The 15,761-nt window shown below is 35.9% G+C and overlaps 1 long non-coding RNA gene across 1 annotated transcript in view; it reads right to left on the bottom strand.

The window, feature by feature from the left end:
• The window catches only part of LOC116217089, a 95,824-nt gene that overhangs the window by 36,420 nt on the left and 43,643 nt on the right, over positions 1-15,761 (bottom strand). The window lies entirely within an intron of this gene.

Below are 15,761 nucleotides of genomic sequence, written 5' to 3'. Positions count from 1 at the left end.
GTGGTGGTTGGCGACCCTGCACATAGCAGGGGGTTGAAACTAGATGAGCATTGTGGTCCTTTTCAACCCAGGGCTTTCTATGATTCACTGTGGAAGAAGCTAAGTTTTTTCTGTTATTTCATTGCAACTGTGCCTGATTTTACCTCATAAAAGGATAACATTGCTTATCCCTAAGTGAAAAAAATGCAATCTAACTTTTATTTTCTGCTGGGTACATCAGAACATGAACATGCCCGAGGGCGCTGCCCATCTAACAAAACACATGAAACTATCTCAGTGAAATGCCTCTGTATTTGTACAACTACAATGAAAGCTGGGCCTTCCCGTACCACAAAAACTGCAATCCAGATTTACATGGCAATATGCACACTTCTCTTATAAACATCTGATCTCAGAGTAGAAACAGCAGCATGGAACTACCCATGCCCAACTCAAACTACAGGAAATTGTCTTAAATAAAAAAAAGAAATCTGACTAAGGGAAAGCTTTATGTTGGCTTTAGAAGATATTTCACTAATAAAAAAGTGCAAACAAATAAATGTTATTTTATGGCTAAAGAGTCAAAGGCCATGGATAAAAAATAGATAGTCCTAGTTACATTCAAATAATTTCAAACAAATGATAAAGAAAAATGAATGGATGATCATACAATGTTTTGTGAGTAATCAATTTCTTTCTAGACAATTCCATGCAGTACCTTTGATACAGCAAATGCTGAAATATTTTTATTACAAATAACTGCAAGTATATTCTCTGTTCTCTCTCACAAGGCTTATTCATATATCTATCCCAGACAAGTGTTATACCTACAAAAAAAACAAACCTACACAAAACAACAGTCAGTAAGGACTGCAGTGAGTGACAAACTTCACTGAATCAAGCAATAGTTTTCTAAGACAACTAGAACTCGTCAGTACAGACATTTACTATTGAAGTTCAAATATCTGAAAGATGAAAAATGCAGCATTTTTGCTGTTGCAATCTGCATGGGTGAACTCTCCTAAATGACAAACATTAAGTTATGAAAATGAAACAGTCGATACAAATGTGCTCCCCATTCTCTGTTAACATCTTTCCAAAATACAAAATTCTTCTTCCACGTGTGGAAAAGATCACAGAAAGTTTTTAGCCACTTATAAAACCAGTCTGTAGTGTTGGAAAATAATATAACAGACAGTGCTTTTAAATTCTTTATTTCCCACTTAAAATACTGTTAAGGGCACGCTAAGATAACAGGAAAATCCAGTATGTAGACAGGACAAAACATATCTCCTTTTCTGGAATTTCCATCACAACGTAACAACTATTAAATCTGAAAAATTACATTTTACTGATATCTGGACAGCGACCATTTCTATGAGCTTAGAATGACTTTCATATTTTACCAAAACAAAGGAGAGGAAAGAAAGAAATACAAGTTATATGAACTGTTTTTTCCCCAGAGATATGCTTGGGTGTGTGGATATAAAGAACAAAAATAGCACAGTTGTAGATTAAGTATTTAATGACTTATACTAATCACACGTGTTCTAGGATGGAAATTAAGTTATAAAAACTATTTATTTATTGTTATAAGAATACTGAACTATTACAGGATCCACGTTCCCTCCCACATTCCCTCAACCTCTTGCCAGATAATAGATTGTCAAAATGGTCAAACAGTCACTTTCAATAAACTTTATTGTCCATGTTAAGGTCATCTCCGCAGAGTGAAAGTCAGCCCACAGAATGCCTAAGCTAAATACCAGTACCAGATACAAAAGAGTGCAAAGCACAGTACTGCATTCACAATGGCCAGGCATCTAGGAGTGAACCCAATATTAGTTCCTCGTTTCTGAGAAGTCACAATAGGTGACTGTGTGTTCTATTTGCTTATCAGATCTCCAGAACTGCTCGGAAAAAAAATAAAAATAAAAATAAAAATAAAAATAAAAATAAAAATAAAATTCCACCCATGGCTCCTTGTGTATTTAGTAGATAAAACCTGCATTAGAAATATTACCATTCTAAAATATGCCATTTTAGAAAAGCGATCTTGCTGAACAAGAAACTGGCAATTATGAATCAAGGTGCTATAAAAATCCTAAAATTCAAATAAAAGGATGTCTCCAGTATAAGCTTTTGCACATCTGGAAAAGTTGAAGGTGTGCTGCTTTGAAAACTGGAGTAATTTTAATAGTAAGCTCAGCAATCTAAGAATTGTATTGAGTTCCTCCCATACCATGTACAACTCTTCCTCAAAAGGTCCCTCATAACTAAGTTTTCTCTCTTGGATTTCAAATGGATCAGTGATAGGAATGTAATAATTCAATCTGCATCAGACTGATTGTTATTTATATCACCTATGATGATCTTTGTTCAATCCACTTCAAATGCAAGTAAATCAAAATAATATTCTTACTTGTAAAATTTATTGACAATACATATGAACTTATATTTGGAATTTTAGTTCGTTTTCTGAAGAATAATATGAAGCCTCAACAAGAACACAAGTTGTACACAGTGGAGTAACGTAACTATGAACAGACTTCACTGCAAATGCTAAGTGTTCTCACATCTCTCCTTGCCAACAGAATGATAATATTAAGATGAAAAGAATGGCAAACTTTAAGGAAAATCTATTGAAAGTACAAAAGTTAATAAATATACATCCAGAAAGAAAAAAACTTTCATTCATAGAATATTATTCAATTAAGTCTGAGGCAGTCCCTCAGCTGAAAATCCTATTTTCAGTAACACACACCAGTGAAAAAACTGCCTATCTGTGCTGTATGTTTGTCTTGGCCTGAATCATCCATTCCCGAGAAAAAGACTAGTAGAAAGAGCAGTATTTTATAATGTTAAAAGATTCTGAAGACTTCCTTTATGAAATTCTGTGTGTTAGAATGAAGTTTTGCAGGTTGGCAGAGATCAAGTCTTTTGCACTCTCACCGAAAAGCCACATACTGTCCAACTCGCATGCTTTGTGGCCTGTGCACAGCCAGTACTACTGAGACTTCAGCTGCTGTGCTGCCCATTCTCTCTGTCAGTACTGAACATGCTCCAGAGGCCTAAGAAAGTCATTCTTTGCAATTGCAGCTCAGATCTAAATCAATGGCTAGGAACCTGAACAACTCCAAAGGACTTTTCTGCTTTTTCAGTGTTCTCCTTGCTTAGTCCAAGCCATACAGAAGAAACAGCTCCCAAACTCAAACGTAACAGGGACATCATCAATCCTTCTGGAAAATAGACTGGAAGAAGGGGCCTGAAGAGTGAAAAAGAGATTAGAGAAGGGTGGAGGACAGACCAACACCCAGAACATTTGGCTCGAATGAAAGATGGAGAACAAATGGAACTAGTCAGGAGCAAGTAGACTTGCTTAGTAAAGAGACTGCAGCAAAAACTGGAAGAAGCAAGAGTGAGACAAAGTGCTCTTGAATAAATTCTTATTAGGATATCTGGTAGTAAGGCTGGAGGAATGAGACAAAAATGAAAATATGAATGTCAAATAGTGTATTCAGGTAGATAAACAAGGTCTGGGAAAATACATGAAATGAACTGTAGGTGAAAAATCTGCTGTATGAAGACACAGATGGAAATCAGCAAAATCCAAAAAGAAATGAAGAAAAAAGCCAGTACTGGACAGGCTGGAGGGCATGCAGTTACTCCCTTAAGTAAGAATAGAACCAGAGATTTCCAGGTCTTATCTATCTTTGCTGACATAAATGTCTATGAAACCCATTAGAAATTATCAAAATCACCAAATGTGCAAAATACAGTATCAAGATGGTTTTGCTACTCCTACAATGTAATACCATTCTGTAATGCTTAAGCTTCTACAATAAGGAAGCTTTTTCTTCCTTTCTCTTATTTCCTATTGCATTTATTACTTATATATTTTTTTTCCTCTGAGGCAAGCTTTCCAAAACTTCTCCATCACTTTCCCTTTTGGGATTTTCCAAACCTTTGTCTAAAATGGTTGCTTTAAGTCCCAGTAAATTCTAGGCTGTGGTGACTGATTCTTGGTTATGAATTGTTTAGTTTTTCAATGTCCAGATAAATAAAATAGTTCAGGGAATAATTTTATTAGAGCATTCTATCACAGCATGATGCCCAGAGAAACTGTCATTCAGCTGGTCTTCCACTATCCTTTTTCTCTTGTCACTCTGTGTTAAAGTTCTTGCAATGACGTTAACCTCAAAGTGCCATCTGGAGCTTCATAAGCAAAGAGCAGTTGTAGCTACATGTAATACAGCTGAACTTGTCATTTTAAATGAGACAAAACTGCTCACTCAAAGAACATGCATTTTCCTCTGTGTTCTGTGTATTTAACATAAGAAATGAAGGAAAGCAAACACTTGTGCAATTACACAACTTTCTACCATCTACTATCTGCCAAAAGCTGTTTGTATCACTAGTAAAGAGATTAAGTCAAATATTATTCTTACATCTGCTGGAGATCTTTTCACAACCAAAGTATTGACATGTAAGAGACAAAAAAGGTAGTCAGTGGTTCAGTAAACCATACAAATGGTTTAGAGAATAGTAACTTAATCACACCTGTAAGAGGAGAACTGGGAAAAGGAACAGCTGGTTCATGAAAGGTTTTGAGTTTGTTCCACGTGCAGCAGTAGAAGACAACATTCAAAGAAACCAATTACATTTGAATTGTAAGAAAAAATAAGGGACAATTCTAATCCTAGATAGATGACAATCTTATAATAACATCAGGGATTTTCAACAGTAAAATGTGTGCTGAAGGGACTGCTCCACAGTAATAAACCCAAAGCAATCACCTAAGCTATTCATGTAGGGCAATTTTCCTGAGCTCTCAGTAAGAAACTTCCCTATTCCAGGACACTTTCTGTGAGTTGGTGCTCTTGTCTTTGATCAACGTTAACCTAAGAGAGGAACAAGTCTATTTTAGTTCGCATTTACAGATTTGTGCTGTCTTGATCCTGCTCCCTCTTCTGCAGGGAAAAAAAAAAAACACCTGTTTTGGAATTTTACATCCCACAGATAATTCCAGAGAGTGAAGAAGCTTCTGTTTTGTGGTTTTTAGATCTCACTTCCCACAGCTTTAGCATCCCTTCAAATCTAGTATCCACGCTCCATTACCCAGAATACCCTTGGTTCATCTCCCCACAGAAAGACCTAATTTCCAAAAATTCCTGAAATGCGTTGTTCCCCAACATAAGTTTAATTAATAGATAACAAAGGCTAAACCCAAACAATATTTTGTAAAAAGGGAAAATACACCAACAATCCTAGTGTTTGCATTTTTCTCTTACCATTAAATACCGGAGTATTTTCAGAAATCTTTAACTTTTTCTGACACAACAAAATTATTAAAGAAAATAAAAACGTTAAAAATGTTGAGTATTCAAATGAAAAAGAAATTAGCCTTCAACAAACTTTGAGTCTGCAGGAAGGCAACATTGGTCATACAAGGCACTGCCATGAACACTATTTTTTTTTTTTATAGTTCAGTAGTCATTGTGCACTAATTTTGCCTAACCCAAATACTACACCTGCCTCACTTTAGGAGAAAAAAACGCAACTGCTTCCACAGAGTCATTCTGAAAATAAGAGCTCTTTTTAAACAGTACAGCATTTCCATCTAATGTTTACAATTACTTAATCATCATGGCTGATATGGGTATAACAGTATGTAATAAAGTAACTACATTTCTAATTGTTCTTGTTTCAATAGATTAGTTAGAACTGAAGCAATTCCCAGATCAATGGTATCTTATCCATTTAATCAACTGTCACCAAATTCGGCATGTAATATCTATCAAAGGACACTAATAAAAACGGACGTTAAAAGTAATGAGGAGTGCAGCATCTAGCTGACAAATGTATAAATCCCTTGAAATTTTGTTCAAGGTCAAACAAAAGCTCCAGGACAAAATTAGCCACAGAACTCTCACCTCCTAATTCCCAGCCTTGATAATCACAACACAAGCATCTCCTTCAAAATCTAAGTGTCTCAAGTGCCAAATGTTCACAAGTGAATCAATGGGAATTCCTTGGGATTATTAGAATAAAGGATTCTGATGAAAAAATGTTCTTTGAACCATTAAAAAAAGCTTTCTTTACTATTTTCCTTCCACCCATTTCTTCTGGCTAGCAGAGTAGCTCTGACAGCTACATTTCAATTTACAGATTTCAGTATTGCCTTTGATAGGTGTTATGCTTTGTATTTGACTGGCTTATTTCAGCACTTTATCCTCCTAAAATTCGCTACTCAGCTGGATCTATTTTTCACTGTCAACGGTCTGAACAATATGATCACTTAATGTGAAAGGACCTATGATGCAGTATGAGAGAATGACATGTCACAATGTCAAATTCTGCAAGATTGTTCTGCATTACTTAAGTTGATGTGACTGAATCACAGCCTGGAAAACTTAATTTGTCAGAACTCAGTACTAAGTTTTGGAAGACATTCCTTAATTGAAAAGTTCATTCCTAATGAAAGCATGAGGTGGCGAAAGGCTGGACTAGCAGACTAGATCATTTGAGTCTTATTAATAACATGAGTTCATTTTAATTCAGTGAAGCACATAATTGGCATCAAGCTTTTCAAGATCAGCGCTCTTCTCTACAACTCAAATTTCTAATATTGAAAGACTTTTTTGATGTTATGGTAGATATTTTTATTATTTGCATTTTTAAATTAGGTTACTGTTAGATAGTTCTGTCTAATTATAAGCTTGCTGGTTTTATTGAGTCCAATGATATCCACTGGCTAGTGACAAATCTTTATAAATCTAAACCTAAATTCTCTGTAATTACTCTGCAGTCACCTAGTACTACGGTACAGAGATGAATGGGTTCCCCTGAGATTACTCCACCTTGAACAACCAGAAGGGGGCACTGGGGTCAATTACTGTTTCAGTTGGCCCCACAGCTGCTGCATGTAAATTAGTTTACTAGGAGCTCTGAAAGTACTTTAATAACATTTATTTCAATGCCTTTATCTCTGCAGTTCCAGCCATTCCTTATTTAGGACAATGAAATTCAGAAGTAAAATGGGCTGAACTCATTGGAAATGGTCCCACTCTGCAAGTAAAGAACTTTCTAACGCGTGCCATACACCACTTTCATCCTTTTTACTGGGACATTTGGCCCCAGAAAGATATGTTTGGAAAATAAGCAAACAACAAAATACTGCAATATTCATCACTCGGGCATAAGTTCCATTCTATTGGATATAAGCTCTTGAACATAAAAGTACTCAGTACCTTATTGATTTTTATATTACCTATGTCATGATTTTCTGAATAATTAGAGATTTTTTTCAAATCCATAGACTGATCTTTGTTCAGTTTTTCAACAGAATCTGTGATATGCAAAAGCATAAATCTTATTTCATGAGTCATTTGGAACTGACAGACTTTACCTCTAGATAATTGACAACTAATATTTCTTTAGTTAACCGATTACCAATTAAATTCCTGTTTGTTATTTTACTTAAGTTGTTTGTTTTGGATATTTTTGTTTTTGTTTTTTTGGTTGTTTCCTTTTTTTTCTTTTTTCTTTTTCTTTTTTTTTTTTTATTTATTATGAGTTGAGAACCTGCAGGTCTATTTTTTTATTTTCATTTTAAAAGAAATAAGGCTCACTACAGAGCTGAAGATAGAAACAATCTCAAACCACCAGTAGGTATGCTAAAGTTACTATCATGCATCTCTTCACACAGGTTTACAGCCCTCATTACCTGAATCTTCTATTTTAAACAGAGGTAATGTATTGGAACAGTTTAACTATAAACGCTCTAAGGTCTTTATAGGAGATTTTTGGAGTTGTAAATGAGAATTAACTGCTCATCTAGCAATGGAAAACAAGGACTTTGGAATTTTCAAAAAGCCTCAACTTGTTAAGCTTGAGCAATATGAGAAGATTTTTCTCATTTTATTACGTTGAAAAAGTTGATGAAGGTGGCAAGAGACAAACATGGTATGGTTGATGCAAGTAATAGCTTCTGTTTTCAGTGGTGCCAAAACTGAACAGTAATCCTCATAGCATTATGTTGGTCCTAGTATAGCTGATCCTCAAGTATAGCAACAGAACATATTGGAAGTCCACGATTCTCCGTTCTGGAACATCACGTCACAAGAGCAGAAACTTAGACAGATACCTTCCCATGCCGATTCTGTAAAGTCTAATGTGAGAAACTATCAAACAGAAGACCTGACAGATCTTTCTTGAGATGAGAATTCAGACTGATTTAAATCCCATATATAATTGTACGTTTTATTTACACACAATTATAAATAATTAAAAAATATAAGATATCTTAGATTCAGTGGATGTCCTTCAAGAGCCCAAAAAGTGAAGATAGGAGAAGATAGCAAAAAGAGACTTATCTTAGCACAAATCTCCTGGGTAATACTTTAGCCAGTATCTGAGGTCCTTGAATTTTGAAGCTACCAATCAATTGCTTTAACTTTAGCATGCTCACTTATCCCTTCAAGGAATTGCATAAGAAATTGAATGCAAAATTTAAACCCCATATCATTTACAGCATTTAGAGAATGGAGACACATTTCTTGTATCTGCACAGAAAGATCCACTCTGCAGAAACAATACTGCTCTGTATCCTGAAATTCTTTCAAGCATACAATTTAAAAAGGGCTGATGCAGTATTTTCTTTCTAATGAATTAAAAAATGATATTAAATCTTTTCTACTGAGTTGTTTTCTTTCATCTGCTCTGCCAGCAGTTACCATCATACCGCAAGCTGCCTTACTACTAAATATGCCTGCAAAACAGAGCTCCAGGAGGATACAAAAAAAAAAAAAAAAAAAAAAAAAAAGAGAGCTCCTCAAATGTTTTGACCTGTAGAGAACCAGCTTTGTTTTCTTATACAAGAATCTCAACTCTACTAGGGCTTGAGTTCTGAACAATTACCGTTTCTTTTTAACAGTCTCTAGAACAGCTTCCCTTCAATCTTTCATTTCAAAACCTTCCAGAATCTCAGCAGACTTCACGGCAGCTGTTAAACACAAAGTACAATTTATGAAGTAATGTCAGCTATGGGCCAGCTCCAGCAGTATGCAATGCAAATGGATCAATTCTGACTTCCCACCAGCTCTTAAGCAGCAAAGTGAAAAATATTGTCATCTACATCCCAAGCAAAAAAGTACTTCCAGCTAAGGAGCTAGTCAGTCTTCACAGGATGAGCTGCTCTGGAGGGTAAACCAGGAACTGCAAGAAATATATATATAAGCAGTAATTTGGAATTTGTTTTCTCTCACCTGTCCACACACCAAGGATAGCAACACATATATAATCAAATCATTGCAGTGCACAAAAATTAATTCAAGACATCTCTGCCAGTCCATAGAGGAAAGCAACAGTTGAACCAAGTTGGCCAAAGACAACGCAAAGGTCACAGATTAACATGCTTAAAGACCACGCTAAATAAATCTTCATTATTATGTATTTCCTTTGTAAAAATGAATTATACTATTTCAAATAAGAACAATGGAAATTGAGAAATGCATGCCAACTGGAAGCAAAGATAATAATCATTTTAAAGAAGAAGGCCTTGGGAGGCATGATAAGGAAATTCGTTCTTATTTTAGCTGCTACATAAGGATAAGGTTATACCTTCTTGGGCGATTTGATCTATTCACCATTACTAGACCATTAATATTTCTCTCACATTTATGTCAATTTAAATACTGAAATCTATAACCAAGATTGTATTTCAATACTAAACAAGCAATTAGCAGCCAGACACTGACATTAAGCTGACATTTCATAAGGATTTTAAGATCCTCTGGATCCAAAGTTCAGCCTATATGTCCATTAACTTTGCGCATTATTTTTTTCAAGTAGTGCATTTTTTTCCAGCTAATTTGGTGATTAAATAATACATTTTGGAAGGACTAAACATATCATTTCCAGAGGACTGTCCCCATCTCATGACAGGGCACAGAAACTCCGCATCTCAAATTTACAATACTTTTGTTACTGAGAGATCTAAATTCAGCAGTTCTGTTCCTGTAAAGAAAGCAGCAGTCCCAAATTTAAGAATGATCTCCTCCAGCTGACTTTTGTACTCAGTTATCTAGTTTAAAAGTTAGATCTAGAGAATCTACAGGTGGAAGTCCTGCTTGTAGGCCAGTTGCTGTCAGGAGAAATTCCTCGTTCACACCTGATACAACATTGATGTAGTAGGATATTTAGAGCTGGCAGATAAATTCAGATATAATACGTGTTACTCTTACAAACATTCAGGGTTTTTGGTTTTGTTTTGTTTTTGTTTTGTTTTTTTTTTATGTCTAATACGTGTACAAAAAGGATTAAAACATAGTCTGCCCTTGGAAGTGACACTCACTCCTTAATCTTGCGCCCTGTTAGCTCTCCACCAGCAAATACAAAGCTTTTAGGCTGTTCTAGAGCTGCATCTTTGCTCCAGTTTTTGTGCCTCAGTCACATCTGAAACATGTATTCGTATTACACTGAAGCTCAGCAGCTCCTAGACTGCTTGCCAGCAGTGTTCAGTTTAGCCAAAGTCCTTACAAAAGTGCATGCTTCTCAAATAATCTAACAAAACTAGATTAGGCACCAGACAAATATACACTCATACCAGGAAAATCACTGTATGGATGGTTGCAAGCTGCAATTATTCCTCCTCCATGATAATTCAAATAGCAAAGTAAAACATCAAAATAAATTTTTCTAAGAACAAGTCCATACATCTAGGTTCTCTGCATGGACAAACTATCATCCTCATCAAGAATCCAGGGGCCAGTGAAGCTCTATCAACAGGACAAAGTAGGTCAATCCTTTGCTAACAGAATAAGACATTTTCTACATACAGAAGCATTATTCTAACATAGTAGCTGTATAAAAGACAGGCAGAAACGTGCCAAGACCATTACTTCTAGACATCGCACTATTAAATAGCATGTTTGTCTTAGAACATTAAAGTAAATAAATAGAAATAATAATAAAACATTTTCATATGAAAACTTTATAGTTCATAATAGCAAAGTCCCCAGTTTCATGCTATGCAATTGCAGACATTTCTGAGGTCAGATAGCATTAAGCTTTCAGGTAGTCACATGATGAAACAAACAGTCTTAATGTGATTACAGTATCATATAACTAAGAATAAACTCAAGCAAAGATCCATCACATCTTTACAAGTGTCTTCTTCCTTTTCCCACATGGCTAAATGCTGCTAAGTAAACAGACAGGACAACCACATTCTGCAGTAGCCAAAACCGGGAAGTCATGCAAGGACAGAAAAATGAGAGTGATATCTCATAGCAGCTGACAGCCCTTAGATCACTACCATTTTCCCACAGGTCCTGGCTCCAATATTTCTGCCATGGCACTGAGCTGTTTGATGAAGATATTACCATTTACATTTTCAACATTGTATGGGATTTAGCCACAGGAGTTGTACATTTAAATCCTGTTCCTGCAATGCCTGGAAGATTTAAATGGAAATGATTAATTATTAACTTTTAGCACTGACTTCTGCAAAAAGACTTTAGAGGGCAGGTGACAGTCCTTCAGGCAATTACCCCTTAACACAAATCCCTCAGTGCTTTATAATAAAAGGTTCACTGCAATGATTTTTCATAGGTGTAAGTTTTTTTTTTTCTTTTTTCTTTTTTCTTCTTATTGGAACATGCTTTGTCTAACTTTTATCATATTTTTTTTCTCCTTTTGGATTGAAGTGATTATAATCTCCACCAAATTCTTTAGTACTGATCATAATTAACAGCATTAGCCCAAACTACAGTAAAGATGGCACTTGCACATAGGAAAACAAAAAACAAACAAAAAAAAACACAACAGTAAAATCAGATGCTTTTGTTCAGTTTTTTCATTGTTGTTTGGTGGGTGCTGAGAAATTATATTTTTAAGTTTGTAGAAAGTAAGTCATTCCTGGTGAACTAATAACTCATTTTTCTTTGCTATCACTCTCCCACACAAAATATGTCAAAATTAGTTTCAGATTCTATGCAAGACTCTCCCTATGCCTATAGCTACTAGTTGGACTAGGAAATTTAAGTAAGGCAGTGAGACTTAAGTAAGCCAACATTTATCCTTCGCATATACTGACACAGTTTCTTACAGGGCATTCCAAAACCCTGATAACACACTTAAAGAATCAGCTACAAAATTCACTCACATGACCGGCGAAATATGCTTCAAAAATACATGAAACATCACGGAGAAGTATGCTGTAAATTACATTTTTAAAGACAAATATCAAAGTTTGTGAAATAAAATTAATAGAGTGATCTCTGCAGAAGAGCTCTGAGGCCGACTTCATGTAATTGTTATAAAAAAGATGGTCTTACTACCAAAAAAAAAAGACTAACATTTATGCTCACCACTAAGAGCTCAGTAACAGAAGTTAATGAGGCAGGTCATCCAGCCTCCAACTGAGAGGAGAAACCTGGAATATAGAATGTGGGAACTGGCTCCACGAACTGGGTGAAAGTCTAGATAACATTGAGCTTCTCACTGTTTTGTTCTTGGCCATAGTTTGGAATATTTCTGAACAGCAGAAACAGATAAAAGTGGAGGGAATCCCACTTAACACAATGACTTGTTGCAAAGGTGCAAGAGGGATATTGTCTGCATCTACAGCCTGAGTTAAAAGCAAAGAAAACTTAGACTAGAAAGGAATTGGATAATTTAGCTCAGGAAGCCAAACAGACAAAATAGTCAACTCAGAAATGAAGAGCATTTCTGCTCAGCTACACCCATGTGCTGCAATCTTATTTTTGCAAGAGAGCAGAACACTGTAAAAGATTCCCCTCAGCCTCATCTCTAGTTGACATTGATCATCCAGGCCATGGAGCTCAGTGACCCTTCAGGCTTGACTAAGCAATTCCATCATGAGACAGTTAGCTGGAGGCATAATGGTCTGCATGTTCACAAATTCTGTGACCTCTTTTAACACCGCTCCAACTTCCTATAAATGGCAACTTTTTATATCTTTTATATTTTTACTTTTATGCGCCAAACTGCCACAATAGCAATATCAGAATGAATCTAGCAGTTTTATCAGATAGATCAGAGAAGTGCACATAATAGAAAATAAAAAAAAATTGAAGGCTGTTTTAAGACTTATTTGCTGACCAACTCACTCAAAGTCTTGCAAAGTACAGGACCAGGAAAGCAAAATACCATTATGAAGATGACTTGTATACTGGCTTTTAAACTGAACATATATTTCACTACGGATTGTTAAAATAATAATTATAGTATGTCAGCACAGATTACAAATCCAAGAATTCCAATTTCTTTCTTCACCACAGGATCATATGTACATTGGAAAAAGACTCCAAGCAAATCATACGGTAGAAGCTATCATAGACAATCTGCAAATCACCTCATCATTCTCATTACCATCCTGAAGTCTGTGCAATTGTCTGTATTGCCTGCTCTTCTTCTAGCTGCAAGAAGAGAATACACATGTGCAAACTAATGTTTAAGGAGGACTCCATATAGCAATTGTTCCTCATGACCTTTCTTGAAAAGATTTATTTTCTAAAGAAATCATGACATTTGCTCAATTAAAGTCACCCACCCTCCACTGCATTGCCTATTTATATAAGAATCCTCTTTAGTACTACTAAAGGAAGACATGCATGGAGAATACTTCAGAACTGAAGAACCAGTGCAGTGCAATGGGAAGAAATACATTTTACTAGTGTGGCTTTTCTCAGAACACACGTTTAGTCACAGCTAGCAGAAGATCTGAAGGGTGAAATGGATATCGTTGAGCTCAGGAAGTATTGCCACAGTATCAGTGGGAGAAAATGTAGTGTTATCTTGGATGAGGTGGAAAACAAAACTCAATTACTGCCTGGGGCAGTCCAACATGACATCTGTCTTGGAAAACACTGCAGCTACTCTTCTAATAGTTTGGAGACTGAAGTGGTTTCAGTCATTGCTGAAGTATACCCCTTTTAATCAGCAACCTCAAGCACAGATAGGACTGTGGTGTCATCACAGTTATCTGTAGCAGCGAGATGAAGGACTTGTCCAAAGTTTCTGGGTGATGGCTGTTCTAGGAAGATTTTGGAGCATGGTCAATTAGAAAATATGAAAAAATGCAATAAGCTTGAGATTAACTTTCCTGGTAGGTGTTGTATGTTCCAGGTGTTGTATGTTCTTAACTGGCAAGTTCTGCATTGCATTTAGGGGAAAAAAAAAAAAAAGTTAATTGCAGTATGTTGCATTCCACTGCAAATAATATTGCTGCTGTAGCACTGAAACCAAATCACTGAACATTGCCAGAGGATAGACAAAAGTGATGAATTATTCTGCAGCAATAGCAGGAAGAGCTGTTGATTAGTTTTATCTAATGTTGTTGCACTGAGATCAGAAAAAAATGGCCAAATTACATCATTCCACTGACATCAACAGGAATTCAGCCCAGAAAATCATTACTGAAATGTACAAATGTTCTGTGATACTTGCAAGTCTTACAGATTATTTCTACACAACATAATGATCTTTAAGGTCCATTACAACCCAAACCATTTTATGATTCTATAAACTGCTCATCTTCTCAGCCAAATTCTTTGTCCAGGCTCTCTTTTTCTAGCAGTCCATGTACTGCCAAACCACCCTTCCATACCAAAAATAACAACAACAACAACAATCCACGCATGAGAGAGGTTGCTATTCTTAGCCTATTGTGCTAACCACATCAACATACTTTGCCTTTATCATCTGCCAAAGAGTCTCAGGAGACTGCTTTCCACTTTCAGTGAGGGACACCATCTTCCTGTACACATTCAAATTAAAAGAACCACGTTTGGGCTTTGCTGTTTTCTAATGGAAGACATTCCTCTTGAACAGTACGGAAACTAAATGCCGTCACTGTTTTCCTCCTAGTCCTTCATAAACACTTCACATGCTCAGTGGTCTGCAGAATGTTGCATGATGGTTAGGTTACACGGGAACTATGACACCTCACTTAACAGATGGACTAGTTTCATCTCATCTCTTTGCAGGCTTCTAATCTGTTGTCTCAGTCTGCTATAGCAATTAGCTGTTAACACATAAAGGAATACTTCTTTTCGTGCTTGTCTAAGTGTCCAAAGTAATTATGCCCCAGTTCAGGCCCATTATTAATACAAAAGATTAATGATAAACAACAAAGTTTGAAAGCTGACAGGGTTACATAAAAAACAGTAACAGCCACTGTTTCTTTATGCTGATCAGGGAAATTTCAGTTACTGCCTCTCATGTTCTGTGGTGCATTCCCGCTAAAAATATGAATCTTATCTAAGATCATTTCATGAACCTGCTTCCTCATTCTAGGCAACCTCATAGCTTCTTTTTTTCTTTTTTCTTCTGAATTGCTTGCTCTTCTTCAGCACTGACTGAATGACTGATTAATTGTAATTATTTTAGCATTACTTTTTCTGCTCACATTAGAGATGTCACTCACCATGGTAAGAAAGGAGATAGAAGCAGTGCTTTCTTAGTTTGCTTTTCTGTTCTTGTATACATAGAGCCTTTAAAGGCTGTAATGTCTGTATGACAGTTACACTGGTATTTGTCACTGTGAACTCTGAATATCTCAAGGCAGATGAATCTTGTTACCACAGCAAGATTCACAGGATGCTGCGATGCCCCAAACACATGCCTTTCAGATAAAAAAAAGCAGAGTTTCCAACAAGAAAAGCTTAGCAATTCTATGATAAATGGGAAACCATACTAACAACAAAACATTTGCCTAAAAATAATACTAGTTGCACTAAGACAAAGAAGGAGAAAAA

Source organism: Meleagris gallopavo, chromosome 12, assembly GCF_000146605.3.
Source record: "Meleagris gallopavo isolate NT-WF06-2002-E0010 breed Aviagen turkey brand Nicholas breeding stock chromosome 12, Turkey_5.1, whole genome shotgun sequence".
NCBI lineage: Eukaryota > Metazoa > Chordata > Aves > Galliformes > Phasianidae > Meleagris > Meleagris gallopavo.
Note: the sequence above shows the minus strand (reverse complement) of the source record. Positions and strands in the feature narration are given on the sequence as shown.